The sequence below is a fragment of the Harmonia axyridis genome, chromosome 4, assembly GCF_914767665.1.
Source record: "Harmonia axyridis chromosome 4, icHarAxyr1.1, whole genome shotgun sequence".
In the NCBI taxonomy this organism is placed as follows: Eukaryota; Metazoa; Arthropoda; class Insecta; order Coleoptera; family Coccinellidae; genus Harmonia; species Harmonia axyridis.
Genome location: NC_059504.1, coordinates 39,050,757 through 39,073,934, shown reverse-complemented (window position 1 = coordinate 39,073,934; position 23,178 = coordinate 39,050,757). Strand labels below are relative to the sequence as shown.

Sequence of the window (23,178 nt, the reverse complement as noted above, 5' to 3'; positions counted from 1 at the left end):
TGGACACACTTGTATGGGAAACTCCAAACCTTTCTGCAATTCTTGTGTTTGTCCACCCTTCTTCTCACAAAACTACCGCTTGGGCACATTCCTCTTGGGTCAAATTGCGTGTTTCGCGTTGCATAGCGATCGAGTGTAGAAAATCCAACGAAAGAAAAACTATTGATCACTAGAATTGATCGAGAACAACTGATTTCAGAATGGAGCCAATACATTCAAAATCTGATAATCTCACCTTTTTTTATTCCTGCTGGGAAAAAACATCTTTATTGAAGAAAAACGTTGAAAGTGGATAACATATGCATGCATAATTCTGATGAAAATAACTTTCATTGAGAACACCTTCAGTTGTAGAATAAATTTGAGATTTCCATAATGTGCGTTAATTTTTTTGCGCAGTGTATATTGTCGTGCAGTTTGTATAATATGTCCTGCCCATCTCCACTTGGTCCTTGTTATTCTTTCCAGAATATCATCCACGCCAGTTTTCCTACAAATCTCCCCATTACGAATTATATCTTTTAAAATTATTCTACGTCTCGAGCGTTCCATCCTGCGTTGCGTTTTTTGTAGTTTTCGTGCCGATGTTTTGGTTAGAGGTGAAGTATCTGCTCCGTGGTGAGAACAGGCAAAACACACACGTTAAAATCATTTCTTTACATTATGATTGGGAATATAGCTTTGGCACGCCAATGAAAAAAATTAATCAAATCTAAGGGGTGTTCAGGAAATAATCTTCCCATTCGTGTTTGACACTCGGTATAATATATGAAAGATGTTTCAAACAGTCGTAATAAAAACAGAGCAGTTTTAATACCAATCAATTCTGCCTTCCGAATAGCGTACAACGAATGAATTGATTTCGTCCATAACTCTTCCAGATCAAGAATTAACGGCTTCGTTTTGTTTTCGAGATGGCTATACGGTTTCTGCGAAATTAGAATGTATTTTTCGGGAGTTAACCAAACGCCCACTCGATGAAGGCCAAGCAAGAACTTCTCACTCTAGTCGTGGAACAGTCCACTCTGACATAAATATTCTCGCTGGGTTTAATCTACTAACATTCCAACTGCAATAAATTGTCAAAAGGGGACAAATTTTCGTCGAAGCCTCCTACTAATTATACAGCATAATGGAGGGGGAAATCGACCCTTTCCGCTGATGTGTTAGCTCCAACAGCTTGTAAATTAAGAAGAGGGCGTCGGAAAGATTGCTTTTACCAACACTAACACCAAAGAATATCCGAAATAGTCCATAGCCCGTAAAATCAAATTCGATGAATTAGGATGAATATAAATGAATAAATTAAAGAATTATAAATAAATAATTGTTGTTTTTCCTTCACTTAAAAATAAACTTAGAATAATAGTAAGAATAATAGTATATTATTCAACGAGCGATAATGTAGGTCATAACTCACGCATATAAAGTTTGCAGCACGAGCCGCAGGCGAGTACTGTAATTCATCAAGTGAGTTATGAATATTACCGCAAGTTGAATACTATACTTTATTTACGACTATAACAAAAAATACTAAAATACAAGAATAGAGAAGGAACTTTATTTATTGGAAGACCACAAAAGTTACCTATAAACGTCAAAATTATCAAAGTGAATTACCTTCCCTCAATACAATAATGGAATGTTCCCTTTCGGCCAACCGAATAGAAGCACAGAAGTATAGAAGCACAGAGCCATCTGTGAGTTATAGCAGTGTGTTATTATAACTCACGTTGTTTATTAATAAATACTATTAATTAATCAAAAGCAGTTGAATAATGGATATATAATTAAATAGGACTAGATAAAATAGTTTTGAACCATAGCATTCCGAACATTCTCAAAAATGTATTTGAAAGAAATTAAATAAGATTAGTTCGTTTCTATAACACCATTTGACAACATGGACTAAGTACATATTACATTGATACTAAATAACAAGAAATTATTTACCTTGATTATATTCCCAAGATCGACGAGGAATCGACAAACCTGGGTTTTTGTCAACACGGGCTACAGCAGTTGTTTCGAGTGACCCTCACGGTTTCGATTCTTCACATCGCTGACTTGTCATTATTACCTACTGGCTGAGAAGATGCTTCATGTTGATTACAAACTAGTTCAGCGAACTGTTACTGCAAGATTTTCACCATTTTTTGAGTGAAATTCAACAATTTCAATTCATTGCATCGTCCCTATAATTGTAATAACGTAGTTTTACTTCTCAAATGTTGAACGATGCCAGCTTCAAAAGTGACAGTAGCCGAGATTAGCGTGCTATTCAAAATGAAATCGCTTATTGAAAACTCCACAAAAGCAAAAACACTCGAAATTAACAAATAAAGAGCATTAACATCAAGTGGTCCAATTTCTAAACAAATTTTATTTGAAAGTTTGTTGAAATTTAGTAATTTTTTTATAGGGTGTTCCTAAATTGGAGATAATTTTCAGGAAAAAGAGTCCTATCAACCAGGGCCCGCAAACGCTTTTTTTCGAGATTCAGGATGTTCCTTGTTGTCTGTTGTAAATAAGTAACAAAACTAATATTTAATTAATTATCACAGCTTTTTAACTGGCTCTTCATAATAATTTGGATTTTCTCGAGGATTAGAAAATTTTTTTTTCTTGGAAATCGACATCAGATACGACACAACTACAGAAAACCAAAAGTGTAGAAATCGACGATCGAAGTTTTTTTCTCTAAACCAATACTAGTCTACCAAAAAAGTTCTGTAGGAAAAAAGCTGTTCCAGATGAAATATCACCCTGTAGATTTGCATTCAAAATTGGCATAAGCATGATGAATACTTCCAATTGGAATATCTATGCCAATTTTTAGGTGAATATTTTGTGAAGGGAAGGTGTTGTGAAAAAAAAAACTTTAACACCCTTTCACTCTAAAACAAAGCGTTTTGCGGCCTATATATTTAGGTATTTTTTTTCTCAAAAAAACCCGAGGAATCTGTAATTTTTGTTTGTACATACTTCCAATTTAGGAGCACCCTATTTTTTAAAAGCTTGTGAAAAGAACGTCATTGAAACTTTTGTGTTCATTTGTATTCACCTATTTCAATCGAAAAACTTCCGGGTTAGTTTTCTAATTCTTTTCTTCAACGAGAAAAAAATTGTTCCAAACTTAGTGAGTATAATGAACCCGAAATAATCCAAAATTGCCTCTAGAAGTGCAACAAGGTGAAGTATTTATATCGTATTCCACTAGGTCGTTCTCTAAATAACTACTGGGACAAGTTTATAGTTTCAAGGTTCGCGTGGGGCTGTTAATTATATTACGACATGTTTTGCTATTTAATTTATACTGATTGGAAGTGTTAAATTATACTGGACTGAAGAGAAATTATAGTCGGGACTATTTACCATAATAACGCTATTTATTAGTTGTTCGTTAATTTCATTTACAGACCATAATTTTCAGCTTTCAGATATGAAGTTGTTGTATTTTTCCATGCATTTCAATGAATGCATTTTTTATTTGAATACTTTGAATGGACTCATACTATTGAGAAACTTCTATCGCATCAGGAGAACCCGAAAACTTTAAAGATATTGGAATACTCAATTGTATCCAGGACATCGTTTCTATGCAAGGATCTATGATCTATGTACATGGCGCCTCCTTTAATTTTGACCTCTTCAGTGCTTCAATAACCTGTTTTATCCTTTTAACAAATTTATATAATTTTCCCGATCGGTTTTCACCTATTCGGCACCGAATCAAATTAACCAATGTAATTCGAATGGCGGTAAACGAGAAACCTCTTTGAGGTAACACTCAATTCGTTACTGATGATTCCATCAATGTTCCCCAGATGAAACACTGCAATCTTCAGAGAGAGGGCGCATCTTCGAAATTGACTATGAACGCCTGTCCAAAAAAGTTTTAAAAGAAACATATCACAGGTGTGGTAAAAAGGAATCCATCATTTTCCAATAGATGGCTTTAATTATCTGTATCTTGTGTTGTACAAGTCTGATAGGGTTCCACCAGATGGCGTTAAATAATGAGATTTTGTACTACAAAAACTTTTGTGATAGTTGTGTGATAGTTAACTCAGTTTAGTTTGAGCGCTCGTCTAAAATGGACACTAGCAGAGAGAAAATACGTTATATTTTATAGTTTTTCCCCGATGAAGGCGAATATTCAATCTGTGAATGGTGTTTATGGTCCTAATACTGTAACGGCCAATAACGTGAAATTTTTGTTTCGCCCTTTCTGTTCCGGTAATTTCGATACCAAAGATGCACCACGCACAGGAGGGCTAATTGTCGAAAATTCCGATAGAATCATAGACATTGTCGAATTCGACCGTCATATATGTACTATTTCGATTTCCCAAGAGCTGAAGATTACACAAAAAACCGTTTGTAATCATTTGCATAAGGCTGGTCTTAGGAAGAAGCTCGATGTATAGGTAATACAAGAGTTAACGCAAAAAACCTCATGGTCCGAATTTCCATCTGCAAATCGCAACAAACTGGACTTATTTTGGAAGCGGTTGGTGACTGGTGATGAAAAGTGGATCACTTACGACAACGTCAAGCAAAAACGGTCGTGGTCGAAAGGTTGCGAGTTGGCGGAAACGGTGGCCAAGCTAAGATTGACGATCACGAAGGTTTTGCTGTGTGTTTGGTGGAATTGGTAGGGAATTATCTACCATTAGCTGCAACTTTATGCCACAACTGTTAACTCGAAACTGTTCTGTCATCAATTGCACAATCTGAAGGAAGCAATTGCCCAAAGCGGCGAACAAAACGGCGCATATTTGACCTAAATCGGATCACTCTAACTATAGGATTCAAAGCAAAAATAATGGATTCGTTTTCACCACACCTCAATGCAATAGAATATTTCGTTAACCCCTTTTATGAAGAGATTAACGAAACGAAATGCTTTATATTCGACAAGACTCACATTTGCATAATGTTTCAAAAACTAAAACCCACATTTCTTCAAATCAAAATCAATCGAATGATTTTTGATTAACAACGGGTTCCATAAAACTTTGATTGACCGATTAACTCGTTGATAGTAGTTTTAAATAGATGGTATGTAGTTTCACAATGAACTGAAATCGTGAAATCGAGATCAGAAATGATTTGATCGATCAAATCTCCACGTATCCATGTTTCATGGAACCCACCTTATATAAACGTATCATAGTTTAACCAGTCAGATTTCTTGTCCAACCTGTATCTCTTCAATACAACATTGTTTTATCGAATTATTTTATAGCGTTGCTCATATGATAAAATATGACATACCTACATATATTTATCCATTAACCGGTATCAAATGGTTCTATATATTTCATTTTATATTAAACATTTCAAGCTCTTTTCTATCAGTCTTCAGAGGAATATTCGAACATTAATCATTCACACATCAGTGAACAAATACATTTTCCCGCCATGCATACAATTTTCACATCAATACAACGGAAAATTCGCGGCATATAAATTGTCAACAAAAATTCATGTCTCCATTTTACTGCATATCAGAAAACACTTGGCAGCATGACAACAACTGGAGGTCACACAAAAATAGTTTCAAAAACATTCTCGTGTGGAATATTGTCCAGTGAAAATTTTTAAAATATCATCGCAGTGAGTGGCTTCAAAAGTGGTGCTTTTATATATGAACACGTCGAACACCGATCGTTGGATATTTTTCACACAATTATAGGTGATATATGTGCTAAGTGATGAATTTTTATGGAAGAATAGTTTTGAATTTGGGAACTATGTGTGTTTTATACTGTGGACTTGGAAGTTTTCATTTATTTTTTGAGTTAAATTATTGTAATTGAGTATGACTGATCGCACTCCTATGGTAAGTGTTTCATAATACATTCTTTTATTTATACAAAGCACTGATTAATTTCAATGTAGGAAGCAACCTTTTTTTGCCTTGTGTTTTTGGTGCAGCTTCAATGGGTTTCCATTTCTAACTGATTATGCATGGAATATATCGACATCATATGTTTCAAACAAATATTGTTGAACAGGACTAAAATTGATAATTGATCCCCTTACAGCTGGGATAGATGAACCATTTGATTTTTTTTTTTTTTTGAGGAAGCGGTTAAAATTCTCATGGACATTCTACCTTATAAAAGGTCGAACAGTGTAGAACACCGCTTTTGATGAACACGACCTACCGCAATAACTAGATACATAACTTGCTGTTGTAAATGTTTCGGCTATCTATTTGCCTATTAACCTTCTGACTTTTTTAGTTGCGTCTCTTTTAACTCTTTTTGGTTGGTTTTGTTGTTAACGTGGGAGAATCTTTTCTTTTTGATATTTGAAATTGAGTTTTTCTGAACTTCTGCTATGTCGTAGTTGATCTCTGGGTCTCTTATAATGGGTTGGTTCATTAGGAGAATTCAACCTACAATAACCCTGTTGACAGTCTACTAGTCTTTTTAGCTCGTCAAAGGATGTTGACCTGCTTTTTCAAAAATCTTATCCTTCCTCTTAAGGAAATCTGTGAAGTCTTTATAGATTTATTGGTTTCTTATGAACCACGGCATATATATTACAACTTAGAATTCACGACCTAGCTTGATTTTCGAGCTACTTGGCTTGAGCTTTACTTGATTTCAAGTCATGATGTGGCATCTTATAGATTTGTCGCCTAACCTATTGCGGGTTTTTGTAACTGTAAGAGCAGCTTGGGAAAATTGTCTTTCAACACAAGCTGAAGATGCTGCCGTAAATAAAAAATCCTTGGCCATTTTGGCCAAGTTTGGAAAAATATTTCTGAAACTACCAAAATCTATCAATAGATTTCATAGAAATGTGAGAAATAAAGTCACACTGGCGAATGCTTCGGTCTCTCGGCGCTCAAGGAATCCCCTTATTTAGTCCAAGCGCGCACGAGATTGCAGAAATATATGGCGTGCGACGCGTGCATATCATGCTCAAGTAATATCAAGCAGCTTGATATCAAGTCCAGCTATAAATATCTAAAATCAAGTCAAGTCAAGATAAAGAATGTAATTTTTCACGAGCTTGATTTTCAAGTCAAGTAGTTGGTTAAAATGTCAAGCTACTTGACTTGACTTGTATGAATCTCTAATTACAACAGCTCTTAATAGTTCATTTTTTCTGTATCTTCTTTATATGGTTTTTGGTTGCATAGTCCCATGTTGCCGATCCATATCTTAGTTGAGATCTTGCAATTGAGTTCATCATTTTAAGTTTCGTATTCTGATTCATTTCGCTCTTTCTTCCTGCACTGCGTATTTTATTCAATTTTTCCATGTGAATACTTGACATTGTATGCTCATTTTATCTTTTATCCATATAATTTTAAATTTGAGTTGATCTCTAGCCCTCTTTTCTGTAGGAGCTAGGAGAATAGCCTGGCCCTTTTTGGTGTTCATTTGAATTTTCCATTTAATGAACCATTCGTCTACATCTTATAGTGCTTCTTGTAGTATTCTGTATTTGACAATTTTTCGTCGATGTCTGACTGATATTACCATATCATCTGCATATGGGCTAAGAGATTCCGTAGATTTTTGGGATGCATATGTCCTAGAGGTCCTAGAACTGACCCTTGGGCACTCTCACTTCTACTTGTCTGTTTGTAGATACTGAGTCATCTATTTTGAAGTGGAAATTCCTGTCTATCAACATTTAATAGTACTAGTCCTTTAGCTCACTTGTTCTGAAATCTTTTAGTAACATATTTGGTACCCTCAGTTTTTGCAGCTTTATGGGGTGATCTCTTCTGAATTCATTGCTATTCTTGTTATGGGTATCTTCCATAAAACTTGTTATTTAGTTCTTTCCTGGATCTCTTTGGTTTTCAATGTATTGATGACTTTGTCGATCTCTGTTGTTGTTAGAAAAAAATTCTACTTATTAGATTGACTCCAAAAGTGGAACTGAAACTTTTTTCGTGAAGAATTTCCTAGTAGTTGGAATAATATTAAATTTCATCATCAGATGTTTATTATTTATTATTATCCCCGACTTTTGCTTATACGCGTAGAATTTCTCCTCACCGTCGGCTTCTCACTCCTCGCTAAGAGGAACATTCACTCAATCCCAGATATTTGAAATATCAGAAGGACAGAGCTCGGTCGTGTCCGGTCGTTGTGGTCCTCCTGGTTCTCGTCGAACTTCTGGTCCTGTCACACGTGATCCTTGGACCTGTCCTTCGCTTCCTAGGAATTTTCTCACCGTCCTTGAAGTACCTAAAAGAACAGCTTTTTGCATTATATCACATATATACTCACTAAGTCCCAGTTGCTTGATATTCCTCTTGAGATTTTTGGGCACTATTCCAGTTGTTGAGATGATAATTAGAATAGTTTTCGTTAATATCATTCCCCACTGACGCTTTATCTGAAATTCGAGGTCCCTATATTTTGAAATTTTTTCGACCTCCTTTTGACGCAAGTTGTTGTTATTTGGTATTGCTACGTCAACGAGTAATGCTGTCTTCTGATGTTTATCGACTATTTATATATCTGGTCTATTGTGAGGGACTGTTTTATCAGTCGAAACTGTATGATCCCAGTACAGCTTATAGCGTTCGTTTTCCAGGATAGTCTCCGGTCGGTACTTGTAATATGGCATTTTTTCAGAATGAATAAGTTTTAATATGGTTGCCAATTCTTGGTGTAGTATCTTTCCTACTGCATCGTGTCTCTCTTTATATCGTGCATCGTGTCTCTTTTTATATCCATTTCCCATTATTATTATTATTGTTTTTGTGAGTATATCAAAGGTAATGATAGAACCCGTGCTTAAGCTATTGTATTGTATTGTATTTTGAAGTAATCAATCTTATATGATCTAATTTAATCAACTTTCTATGGGGTCCATATCTGAATTGATTACAGTGGAAGCCAAATAGCATGTAGAATTCGATGGGTTGAATGAGTTGTTTTATTTTTTCAAAAATCAGGCTCCATCTACAGCAACATTTCATACGTTTTTTCTCCTTTTTCCAATATAATCAATTTAATTCCGACACCAGTTTTGAAACCAATGAGAATTATCTCAGTAACTGCTGTAATCTGTTTTCCTAAGGGATGGAAATCGGTAGATAAATACATAGTTATACCTATACTTCTGTTTTGTCAAACCGAATGCTACTTGATATATTGATTGATCAACAGGTTTAAGTCATATCAAAAAAAAAGAATATTTCTTATTTCCGCCTGCCATAATCTGAGTTCCCCGAAAGTTTTCTGCGAAATATTCATCATATTTCACGGGAGGAATTTATTTTCTTGACCCACATCCATACTTCTGCTGAGGCATTTTTCGATGGGTCCCAAGGATAGCATGATGCATAGAAATGTAGGTCACGCTTTCAAGACAACATCGTTATAGAATTCGGTGCTCATCTCCATAATCTTTTCGATTTCGGATTCCAGCCGTTTTGGACAAATCGCATACAATCTGACTTCTGCCACATCCATCGATTTGGCGTGGAAGTTTTATATGTGCTTGAAACATTGCCAATAGCAATCCGCCCATTCAGCTTCAGGAATACTAGAGGACGCCCTCAAACGGTGAGCATATGTAGTTTCGTTACATTTCTCCGCTATGCCATATTGAATTGAAGAATCGCATACTTATTCGAGTGGAAGGCAAGGAATATTTCTTTTCGATGAGTTTTATTGCTGAAAACATTGTACGGAAGCTTTCATTTTGAGGACATCTCAATTTGATCAATCCTCGACATCAAAAGCTACTGGTCTCATCACAATAGTATACAGGGTGACTCACCGGGATGGCCTATTAGACGTTTATGGAAAACTAATCATAATTTTGTGCTGAAAATTTGCATATTTGGGTATAGGACAATGATCTTTTTTCCTGAAATATTTTCAGATCTCTACAACTTCTGGTTGTACCGGAAACATGCTACTACTTCCTTATTTCAAATGGCACACCCAGTATATTATTGCATCATAAGAAAGCTTCTTTGATGACAATTTCGCCATCCTCATCGCCACCACTTTTCGGCAGAAAAGGTTTTTTTCGAAAAGTTTTTTTTCTTTCGATTCTGCATATACGTAGTATTATAAGACTGTTTGCGGTTTGGACCAAAATTGTACACGGTGTTTATAAGGAGATCATGAACTTAGACAACTAAAATTCATCAAAACTCAAGATTTTCAAAATCATTAGAACCTATATTTTTTTATTAATTCAGTCGATTCAACGTACAAAATTAGTAGGAGTTACTAAAGGAATACTTTGAGAGTTATCGAGGAAGAACCTTGAAGTTAAATGAGGAAAAACCGCAATTCCTCACTGTGTGGAGTAATCTATGACTTCTGGAAAACACAGAAAGAAATTAAAATTCGATGTTTGGATAACTAAATTTTACATTTCATAAATTATAATTAATTTTTCGTTGGGATTGTTGAGAAATCCACACCCCAATACAATTTACAATTACTAATAATTCATTACAATTCTTGAAATGTCAAATTTAGTTATGGAAACATCAAATTTTAGTGTCTTTCTGAGTTTTTCACAGACTACTCCACATAGTTATAAATTGCGGTTTCTCCTCATTTAAAGTTCTTTCTCGATAACTCTTCAAGTATTCAGGTATAGGGTTCAATTGAGCAACCCACACTATTTCTATACGTAGAATCGACTGAAATAATAATAAAAATATAGGTTCTAATTTGAAAATCTTGAGTTTTGATGAAATTGAGTTGTCCATGTTCATGATCTTCTTATAAACACCCTGTACATTTTTGGTCCAAGAAGCAAACAGTTTTATCGTACTACGTATTTGCAGAATCGAAAAAGAAAATTTTTTTTCTGCATAAATATTCAGAAAATGCGAGTCCTCATTGCCACATTTTTTTTTATAAGAATTCCATTGATTCATGAACCGTTGAGTTTTTACCCAAGGTATGGCATATTGCTGAAATAGTCATCAAAAAAGGTATCTAATGATATAATCATATACTGGGTGTGCCATTTGAAATAGAATAGAATTCATTTGCTCCTAAACATCACAAATAAATCAAATTAACCTTCAATAGTTTAAAAGGTGCGTCACAGTTAAATATTCAAAAAAAAAAAAAATGATATAATAAATTTTCAATACATCACAATAATAAGACACAATAAAAACTACAAAAAAAAACCACAATGGCAAATAATGAATAAGAAATAGAAGAAATAAGGAGGAAGTAAACTGTGTTTCCGGTAAAACCGAAATTGTAGAGATCTGAAAATATTTAAGGGAGAAAGATAATTGTCTCAAACCCCAATATGCAAATTTCCAACACAAAATTATTATTAGTTTTCCATAAATGTCTAATGGGCCATACCGGCGAATCACCCTGTGTAAATGGTGAGTCGATAACTCTGGGAAGTTTTGAGCTAGAAAAATGATTCAAATTTTGACGGAATTGAAAGTACTTAGCGCATAAATTTGAATTATTTTCGACTCTACAGGCTGCTCCGAAAGTGGTGAAATACGATACCAACTTGGACGTTTCTCAAAAGACACCCAAACAATGAAAAATGTAGTGAATATTTTCTATTGTTTGAGTGTCTGATAATTTTTTCTTCTGAAATGTTCAATTGAATGCCATCTAAAATCGTTATAATACACTAAGCCAATTTTTGTACTTCTATTCGTCACTAATGGAAAATTAGAAATATTAATTTTTTTTTTATTTTCGTGGATATTATTTGCTTTGTACTCGATTATCTCGAAAATGGTACACTCTATGAGAAAAATTTAGGTGACTTGTTTTTTTGATGAAGCTGTGTTTATTTCAGAAATAAAAAATTTTTTTCAAAAAGAAGACAGTGATGTAGATTTCCAATTAGAAAAGGATAATCTCACCCCTAAATCTACACTACTGCATAATTTTGGCTGGAGACACTCAACTATTTCGAAACATTACATTATCAAGACTTCAATACCCAAAAATTAATACAAGGAATGTAGTACTAGAGTTATAAGTGAAAATTGTTTTTTTTTTCAAACTTTATCTCAAAAAATATAGCTGTTAGTGTTAGGATAGATGTTTATAAGAATTTTTTTTGAAAATTCTTGTTTTATCCGACGCCAAAGTTATTGCACTAAAATCTGGACCACTCTGTATGTTTTGGAAAATTCGAAAAAATAAACATTACTGGTTGGGCAACGAGAAAACAATATACTTTGCTATAGTTCGACTATCGACCGCGACAGAAGAGCAAGCAAACAATTGGAATTGACTTTAAATATTCCCCTAGAGCGGTTCGAAAAGTTTTCTTGTCAAGCGATCACTGGACAAGTTGGTGATGCGAAGAACCGAAATCGTGCATTGCAGCAGAACAACTGCGAATAAAGTTCGACGGCTACAATAAAACAATACTCCTTAAAATTTCTCGGATGTGGCCATAAATTCTGGAAAGTTCAGTTTATCCAATATCTAGAATGGACCTTCATCGGTTTTGTTATTTCACTAATAGAGTGTTGGAAAAATAATGAATAAATCAATATCTCAACAAAAGGATTATGAAGTTCCATTTTATGTAATGACAGTAAGTGTATTAGTTTTTCAATTTTGTGTTTTTTGCATTCTAAATGGTAAACTGTGAAAATTGAAGGGGATGTGAAAAAAACTTCGAAGTCTTATAATGAAGAAATTATAATTAATAATCAAGATTGAGTAACAGACAGACAAAATATCTCTTGGAAGACATTGGTGTGCATTTTTCTGATATGATTTTGAGTAATGATCGAGCGAAAATAGTACATAGGCATATAACTTTACTTCCGCCGTTTTTTTCCGAAATTCAAGGCTTAATTGTAAAAAATTATACATTTATGATTCAAAGTATTGTTCACCGCTGTCCACTACTTTCTCTCATTTTTCGGGCAGCGTATGAATCCCGCATTGAAAAAAATGGTCAGCTTTTGGAGTGATTCATAAATCGATCTAATTTTCACTTCTAAGACCGGAAGTGCTGGTCAGCCAGGCCGTGTGACATTGATCGAAGGAAGTGATAGTCCGAGGGAGCAACAAGAATACGGCGGGTGGGGCAGGACTTCCTATTTCAACGTTTCCAAGTATGTACTGAACACTTTCGCAACATGGGGTCGAACATCGTCATGCAGTAAAATCAGCATCGAGCAGCGAGCAGTGATGTTTCGCGAAATACGTCTCGTGAATCGGTGTATAATCGAATATTGTCTATGCTCTTGTTGTATTATTATAACAGATTATACAACTCATGTTCTGATGAAACAATAGAATCCGTAAATTTCCCATAGTAACGGCGTATTGATAAGTGAATACACTATACTACTATACTACATATTGTGATCATTTCCATAGTAACATTCTTGAACGTTCGCCAAAAAATAAAAGTCAAGCTCAGTGGAACGTCATTGAATTATTAAAATGCAGTGCTTTGGTTATAGTTATTGAAATTATTCGTTTTATAATCGTAACGAATACCACTCGAGCATAGACAATATATTTCGATTATACGAACCTCTTCACTCGACGTAGTTCGCGAAACACCACTCGAACTGCGCTCTCGTGATGTTTCGCGAACTACGACTCGTGAATGGGTATATAATCGAATATTGTCTATGCTCTTGTGATAGTATAACTAATTATACTCAGACTATTGGCGATCTGGATTCCAACATCCGTTATTGGTGAGATATTGCTCGAAATGTGCTGGACTGATGGAATACTTCAAGAAATGGAGATTCAAAGTGAACACATCGAAAACAGTTGCAATCTACTTCGGGGGAACAACAGTAAAGAAAGAGAAAGCAGAAAACGTCAAAATAGAAAACCAGACGATAGAATGGAAGAGGAAGCAAAATATCTGGGAGTAATATTGGATGAAAGAATGAATTTTAACAAACAGATAGAAAAAAACAGAAAAAAGACAAGGCAATTGCACGGCAGACTGTACCCATTGCTTAATCCTACAAGTAAACTTTCTCAAAAAAACAAGCTGATGATAATAAAAATAGTGCTAATACCAAGCATTACGTATGCAGGAGTTACCTGGTACAATACGAAGAACAATAATCATCATCAGTTGCAAAGTACGCTAAATTCAGTAATAAGAACAGCGGTTGGCGCCCCATGGTAACTAACTAACCAACAAATCAGAGAAGAACTGAAAATTGAAACTATTGAAGAAATAGTCAATAAACAAAGAAAAAAGACAATAAAGACGCTGAAAGAGCACGAGAATAAGGAATTAAGAAAGATAATACAAATTAAAATAAGAAAGACAGATAAGAGGGAATACCTCTTTCAAAGAACTAAATAGAAGAAAAAAGTGACATGAAGTAGGGAGGAAAGCCTTCCGATCAGACAACAGCAGAAAACAGGAGAAATGAAATTAGAGGCGAAGGAAATGTAAATTCCGGACCTTAAACAAAAAGATCTGAGAGTCTGAGGAATGTGCTGGCGAGTCATCGAAAATGAACTCATAAAGATCGAGTCATGTAAGAGAGGAATTTGAATGATGTTATAGGCATACCACACCCAATGACAAGGTAGAAACATTATACAGAGTGATTCACCGGGATGGCCTATTAGACGTTTATGGAAAACTAATCATAATTTTGAGCTGAAAATTTGCATATCTGGGTTTGAGACAGTGATCTTTCTCCCTAAAATATTTTCAGATCTCTAAAACTTCCGGTTATACCGGAAATAGACTTCTACTTCCTTATTTCAAATGGCACACCCAGTATATTATTGCATCATTAGATAGCTTTTTTGAGAAAAACTCAACGGTTCATGAGTTATTGGGATTCTTATGAAAAAAATGGTGGCGATGAGGACTCACATTTTTTTAATATTACCGCAGAACGAGCTCTTTCCAAATTTTTTTCATTTTCGATTCCGCAAATACGTAGTATTATAGGACTGTTTGCAGTTTGGGCCAAAAATGTTCAGGGTGTTCATAAGGGGATCATGAACTTGGACAACTCGAATTCATCAAAACTCGAGTTTTTCAAATTAGAACCTATATTTTTTATTATTTCAATCGATTCTACGTTCAAAAATAGTTGGGGTTACTTAAGCAAACCCTATACCTAAAATGAATTCTTCATGAGTTATCGAGGAAGAACTTGAAATGAGGAAAGACCGCTATTTATAACTGTGTGGAGTAGTCTGCGATTTCCGAAAAACACAGAAAGAAACTAAAATTCGATTGAGCAATTTAACTTGGACGTGAATAGTACAGGAATTCGATGTTTTCATAAGTTCTTCCCCGATAACTTTTGAAGTATCCATTTTAGGTATAGGGTTTGCTAGAGTAACCCCCACTATTTTTGTACATAGAATCGATTGAAATAATGAAAAATGTAGGTTCCATTTTGAAAATCTTGAGTTTCGATGAATTTGAGTTATCCAAGTTCATGATCCTTTTATAAACACTCTGTACATTTTTGGTCCAAGCCGAAAACAGTCTTATAATACTACGTATTTTCGGAATCGAGAAAAAAGAAAATTTTTCGAAAAAAGCTTTTTCTGCTGGAACATTCAGAAAAATGTGAGTCCTCATCGCCACCTTTTTTTTTCATAAGAATCCCAATAACTCATGAACCGTTGAATTTTTACCCACGTTATGGCATATTGCCGAAATGTCCATCGAAAAAGCTATCTATTGATGCAATAATATACTGGGTGTGCCATTTAAAATAAGGAAGTAGTAGTCTGTTTCCGATATAACCGGAAGTTGTAGAGGTATGAAAATATTTTAGGGAGAAAGATCATTGTCTCAAACCCTGATATGCAAATTTTCAGCTCAAAATTATGATTAGTTTTCCATAAACGTCTAATAGGCCATCCCGGTGAATCACCCTGTATTGAAATAACAAATTGATCGATATTCTGAATGAAGGCGTGTTTTATTTACGTTTCTTTTATATTATCATAGAAAAAATAATATTTACATTAGATATAAGTTTGTAGATTAAAATATTCTTCATGTGAAAGGTGTGCTTCCAACATTTTAATAATGAACACACAATGAATAACTCTCGCATACAAATTCGCAGAATATTCTTGCGTAATTTCCCATATAGGTAAATATCGACCCAGTGCATCGTGAATTGCAGACAAAATTGACATTGAAACTCCAGTAGTTTCCGTTTTCATTTCATTCTCATATGATTCATCGCCAAGTTACTATTGGATTTCGGGATGAATTGTGACCCCGAAGAACTAGCGAAATGACATCGGTAAGATGATAAAAGACGGAAGTCCAATCTTGTATAGTGGTATAAATCCCTTTCGTTCGTGAAATATCTAATAGCTTACGTCAGTTCTTTCCCCTTCATCCCGGTATTCCCGTCCTGATTTTATCAGGACAATATCCACCCTTGTCCCGGTGATACGGAAGCGTTCGATAAACTTATACTTTTCATTTCAAAGGCGAGCTTGGATCCACCCTAATTCGTTGAAAACGAACCGATTAGCAGATTAGGCTGAATAATAATAACTTTTTGTCGAAAATTTTAATTCGGTGAAATAATATTTTTGAGAGGGTTAATTATGTTTACTTGGATGAAAAATTGTGAATGTGAAATTTTTTTCAACAATTTTTCGAAAATCCTTGAAAAACTTGAAAAGATAGATAGATAGATAATTTATTGATGCTCCTTTACAAAAATTCATTGTATTGCATACGTCACAGGACTCAATAAAAAATACAATAACTTCGAAATGGTATAAAGCATTTCTCATCATTGTCAGAATATACAAATTGTAGAAATAACTCAATAGAGTTATACAATTATTAAATGATACAGAGTATCATAGAGTCAAAATATAAAATATAAATGCATTACTCAATAAAGTAATAACTTCGAAATGGTATAAATCATTTCTCATCATTGTCACAATATACAAATAGTAGAAATAACTCAATAAAGTTATACAATTTTTAAATGATATAGAGTATCATTGTCAAAATATAAAATATAAATGCATTACTCAATAAAGTAATACGACTATGAATGATATAAAATACCATTTCTCACTACAACACTGCAACACAAAAAAATAAGTTAATTTAAAAGATATTAAAAATTCAAACTACTGGACAGGAACTCTTGGATACTAAAAATTCACTAATGCACTAAAAATTCATGGTGTACGTCGTTCTTTTTTTGTTTTGTTGCTTTTATTTGGATTTGTGATGTACATACTCAATAAAATTGAAAAGAGCACCTGGCCTAATGGAAAAATTGGAAATTCCACGGACGACTTTTTTAATTACAGGGTGAATTATGAAATGAATGAATTACATTTTAAATAATTGAAATTATTTTTACGGCATTCAGACATATTTACAATTCCGGAAAAAGTACCCCCTCGAGCGTGAAATTAATTTCATTTATTAACACACAAACGTTAAACCATTATTCACGTATTTTGAATTATGATCGACTCACCCCATATTGTACAATAATTTCCATTAAAAACCGGTCTTAAATTATTATCAAATGGGTAAAAAAATATTTGTCGCGCAAAAATGTATCAATCAAGATAATTTCCTACGAGAAATGTTACTTCAAAGAACTGCCAGTTTTCAACGTCAACACCCTGTATCTCGGAAAATAGTCTTAGGATTGAGTTGGACCCATAGACTTTAATGTTCAGAAGGTCATATTCTACAACATACGAAAAATTCAGAAAATGAATCGGTGACAATTTTTCCATTAGGCTGTTGTCTGGTTCTATTTTCCATTTCATTAAAAAATTGTAAATACTTACAGAAGTGTGTTCACCACAAGTCCAAATAAAATCAGCAAGACTAAAGAAAATCGACATATGCTAAAAACTTGATTCAAGAATTTTTAAGGATTTGCGAAAAGACTTTTTTGTGCGTGAAATCATATTCTACAACACACCAAAACTTAAAAAAAATACCTGGCGACAATTTTTCCATTAGGCTGTTCTCTGGTCCTTCAGGAGAATCTCCGAAACTAATTGTTGAAAATGAATAACCTCTTTGTGGATTCAGTGGATTATATGTTTCAAGCAATAATATCTCATTTAAATTAATTTGAAGATTAATTGATGAGTGCCAACTTAGTTTAGATAATGAATATTCAATTATGGTATTCCAATCTCCGAAAACAGGACAAGTCTTTGACTTCTACATATTCATACCGGCAAGGAGAACAGACAAAATCTCAAAGAAGTTTGTAGTTTATTGTCCCTTCACACGGAGTTCTGAATAAAGCCTTTCTTTCGATTTTTTTCATCGCTGTATACTGTCAAACAAAAAAGGAAGTAAATAAGGAAGGTATGTGAACAGTTATGTTTCCAAGCTACAATTTGAAAAAAATAATTGCTAAAACCGGCCAGAGGGTTACAATTACGAAAATTAATTACCAAATTTCTTGAGATTTAGTCCATTCTCCTGATTTTGCCGGTGTGTATATATCGGGTGTCCCAAGGTGAGTGGCCTATTAGATTATTATGGAAACTATTGATGGTAAAGATTTCCAATTTGGTGGATAGATATTTGGCCATGTAAGGTACATTTTTGAAATAATTTCACATTTCCAGTGTTGCCGGATGTACGACAATTTGGCAACAACTTTGTTATTTTAAATGGGACATCAGGTATTTCTATTTTTTTATGATACTCCATAAAATATTAAATCTATTCACTCCTACTTTTCCATCCCTATCTTTAACGGTTTTTGAGTTATTAATTATTTTTCGAAATTTTAGATCAAATTGGCGTATTACAAAAATGACTCTAGTTCGCTCAATATTTGAGATTTAAGTCAGAAATTTTGCAAGTCGCTAGATATTGATCTGATCTGTGTCACTGCTTTTGAATTATGGTTGTCAATAATACAGGACGGAACAAAAAAAATCATCATTTGCCAAGTTACAAAATTGTAAAAAAGTCTATTTTTTCAAATTAGACACCCAGTATATTTTTCAATTTTTGGAATCAGTACAACACACTCTACAATTTTTCTATTCACGTCCCTTTACCTATCTCAACTGGAGTCCGAGTTATATGCGTTATATGTGTATATCTTTCTTGAGCCATTATTTATAGAAAAACCTCGGAACAAAACACCTGTTAGGCAATAATTGTTTATTTTGACACTTATGGATTGAACTGATTCATTGATTTATCCATCTATGAACGACATAGAGAAAATAACAATACAAAAGAAATTAACTTATTGAATCAATGTGAAATCTAATAAACGCATATAACTCGGAATCCAGTTGAGATAGGTATAGGGATGTGAGAAGAAAAATTGTAGAGTGTGTTGTACTGATTCCAAAAATTGAAAAATATACTAGGTGTCTAATTTGAAAAAATAGACTTTTTTACAATTTTGTAACTTGGAAAATGATGATTTTTTTTGGTCCGTCCTGTATTATTGACAACCATAATTCAAAAGCAGTGACACAGATCAGATCAATATCTAACGACTTGCAAAATTTCTGACTTAAATCTCAAATATTGAGCGAACTAGAGTCATTTTCATAATACGCCAATTTGATCCAAAATTTCGAAAAATAATTAATAACTCAAAAACCGTTGAAGAAAGGGATGGAAAAGTAATAGTGAATAGATTTAATATTTTATGGAGTATCATAAAAAAAATAGAAATACCGGATGTCCCGTTTAAAATAACAAAGTTGTTGCCAAATTGTCGTACATCCGGCAACACTGGAAATGTGAAATTATTTCAAAAATGTACCTTACATGGCCAAATATCTATTCACAAAATTTGAAATCTTTACCATCAATAGTTTCCAAAATAATCTAATAGGCCACTCACCTTGGGACACCCGATATATTTTCAACGGTTGATTCCGATTCGGCCTAAAATCTTAAACTAAATACTAGCCATTTCAAATTTTCAAAATTAGCTATGCCACGTTTGAAACCTGCACACTAAAGTTTTTCCAACTATAAGACATACTTTGGAAATAAGCTACTATATTAGAAAAACCAGCATAAGCTAACTATTCATTTCCATTGGATGAACGAATAAGTATTTATAATACAATAAATGAGTTACCGAAAATTTGTTTGTGATAAATATCCTCCTCTTGCTTTATATTTCATTTTCGGTAATAACAACGTAGGTATGCAGCTTGCAACCATCCATAATAGGTCTGATATCAAATTTATCAAATTTAAATTCATCAACAATACCTTCAGAATATCAAAATCATAAGTTTTTTTCAATCGTTTCTGCTCTATTCATCTCCAATTATTTATTATTGTTGTTTAATTCATTTCCTACAAGAGTAAATTTTTATTTTCATCTGTGAACGGTCAAACTTCGAACGTTGCCAAGATGAAAAACAAAAAGATATATACTGACAAAAAATTTCCTTCAGAATAACAAGTTGAATCTATGTATATGTATACCTTAGAAATTAGAATAATTAATATATGTTAAATATTTAGATACTCTCACTTTTATGGTTAAGTAGAACTGACAAAAAAGAGATAATCTCAATTGGACGTTATAATAAGAGTACCGATTGTTGCCTTCACAAACAACAAAAGTGCGTATTCTACTCAATTCTGTCTGTCTTGATATTTCGGATAACATCACAGCTAACAACAGAGTTAAGATGAAAGTTTCATGAATGGGGTGAAACAGAAACTTACCGAACGAATTACATGGCGGTGTATCTTCGTTTCATTTATGAGAAATATGAAAAACTAAAAGCATTAATCGTATTCTCGGAAAAGGAAATAACTCATCCCCAACCATTTCCAACCCCACGTTCTCCCATAAACGAAAGCATTATATTAACACCATACTGCAGAAACGAGTTAATGGAATTAGGCCTGTTTTCATTTGATCCTTCGCTCTGGGAATAGAACGTATAAATTTTTAGTTTAAGCCTGTGACGGCGACTTTCTTCGGATTGATGATTGTTTACTATTTCTCTCCTAAATTACCTCGGGCGCCAATTGCGATAGGTTTTATAAGGTCGCAATTCCTTACGTCGCTCACTATTATCGACCCTGGGTAGCTTTTAAACAGTTGGAGAAGGGTTCGATTCAATCTAAGGTAAGAGCGATTGACCAGTGGTGATTTATTTCGCTAAACGGCAGTAAATGTCTATGAGATAAATAAAAGACACCCTGACGAAACACACTATATTTAACAATATCCGTTCCCTTATGTACAACACCAAATTATATACAATACTATCCTATATATACAATAATGCAAAAGGCTACTAAACACCAAAAGCCAATATTTACAATGCAACACGGTACGGAACGAGAACTAAGCGAGGTGAGCAGGTGGCGTATATCAAGCAGCAGAAATGAGTAAGCAGTAAGCAAGCAAATTGAGCGATGATAAAAACGGTTAAGTGCGGACAAGCGTGGAAAGCATGCAGATTGGCGTGTGAAATGCACTCTAATAAGTCAGATGTGACTACCTATCCTGTGTTCCGTACGGTCCGGTTCGATACCTCTTTATTAGAAACAGCAAGCCTGAACAATATCTTCGAATCAGGTCTTGTATCGGCGCATCCACCAAAAATTGATATTAAGTCAGACTGGGCAGGGTGACTCACCGAAATGACCACGGTGATCAGTGAATCGGAAATACGCGACCCCTCTCCCCAAGATAAGGAGTTATGCCTGGTAGTTCCAAATAAGAGTTGCTCGCGATAAGGAACCGGACAGACAAACTCCACTTGAGAAAGAAAGATCTAAGAAATAAATTTCACTCAGGGTATACTTCGGCGCATCCACCAATTCACGACTCGAGTCAGACCGGACAGGGTAATTAGCCCAAAACACCGCGGTGATCCGGAGATCGGAAATTAGCGACCCCTCTCCTCAAGATAAGGAGTTCTGCCTGGTAGTTCCAAATAAGAGTTGCTCGCAATAAGGAACCGGACAGACAAACTCCACTTGAGAAAGAAAGATCTAAGAAAGAATTTCGTTCAGGGTATACTTTGGCGCATCCACCAATTCACGACTCGAGTCAGATCGGACAGGGTAATTAGCCCAAAACACCGCGGTGATCCGGAGATCGGAAATTAGCGACCCCTCTCCTCAAGATGAGGAGTTCTGCCTGGTAGTTCCAAATAAGAGTTGCTCGCAATAAGGAACCGGACAGACAAACTCCACTTGAGAAAGAAAGACCTAAGAAATAAATTTCGCTCAGGGTTTACTCCGGCGCATCCACCAATTCACGACTCGAGTCAGACCGGACAGGGTAATTAGCCCAAAAGACCACGGTGATCCAGAGATCGGAAATTAGCGACCCCTCTCCTCAAGATAAGGAGTTTTGCCTGGTAGTTCCAAATAAGAGTTGCTCGCAATAAGGAACCGAACAGACAAACTCCACTTGAGAAAGAAAGATCAAAGAAATAAATTTCACTTACGGTATACCTCGGCGCATCCACCAATTAACGACTCGAGTCGGACCGGACAGGATAATTATCCTTAAAGACCGCAGTGATCCGGAGATCGGAAATAAACGACCCCTCTCCCCAAGATAAGGAGTCTTGCCTGGTAGTTCCAAATAAGAGTTGCTCGCAATAAGGAACCGAACAGACAAACTCCACTTGAGAAAGAAAGATCTTAGAAATAAAATAAATTACAAATAAATCACACTCGGAAAGTATCGATGGAACACAGGAAAGTCACCGATAATACAGACAGGAATAAAACGGTTCTTACCAATCCTAAGAATTTCCCACTTCACTACACGAACTCAAATTCTTTTCGTGTACGGGCTAAGTGTCAAATTCACGAATATAAAATACGGCACTAAAACGTCCAACGTTCAAAAGAAAAATTGCAAACTAAAAATTTAACTCTAAATTGTTACTCATGAAAATCCGCTCAATAACTATGAAAATATATAGCTCGAAGACGCCGACAGGAGTAAATCGGAAAATATCTTGATACTTCGAAGACACCGGCGAGACTAATTGGAAAAATATCTTTCTACTTCGAAGACACCGACAAGAATAATTGGAAAAATTTCGAGTCTCAAAATCGGCAATGTGAATATGAAAAACAATCGACAACATGTAAAAAAGAACATATTGAAGAGATAACGCCTGTAGCGGTGTCGCACGGAAGTTTTTATACATAGACTGATATTTTAAATTGCATCGTTATATTTTCATGAAATAAATAAAT

General features: G+C 34.6%; 1 protein-coding gene across 5 annotated transcripts in view; it reads left to right on the top strand.

The window, feature by feature from the left end:
* LOC123679072 (dipeptidyl peptidase 4) overlaps window positions 1–23,178 on the top strand; it is a 362,978-nt gene that overhangs the window by 82,094 nt on the left and 257,706 nt on the right. For 2 of the 5 annotated variants that reach the window (XM_045616441.1, XM_045616438.1), the window contains exon 1: window positions 5,661–5,848. The exons of 1 other annotated variant lie outside the window; for it this stretch is intronic. The gene's annotated coding sequence lies outside the window, so the exon portion shown is untranslated. Of the gene's footprint in view, window positions 1–5,660; window positions 5,849–23,178 lie in introns of those variants that run through there. 2 more of the 5 variants (XM_045616443.1, XM_045616442.1) reach the window with 2 other exon arrangements.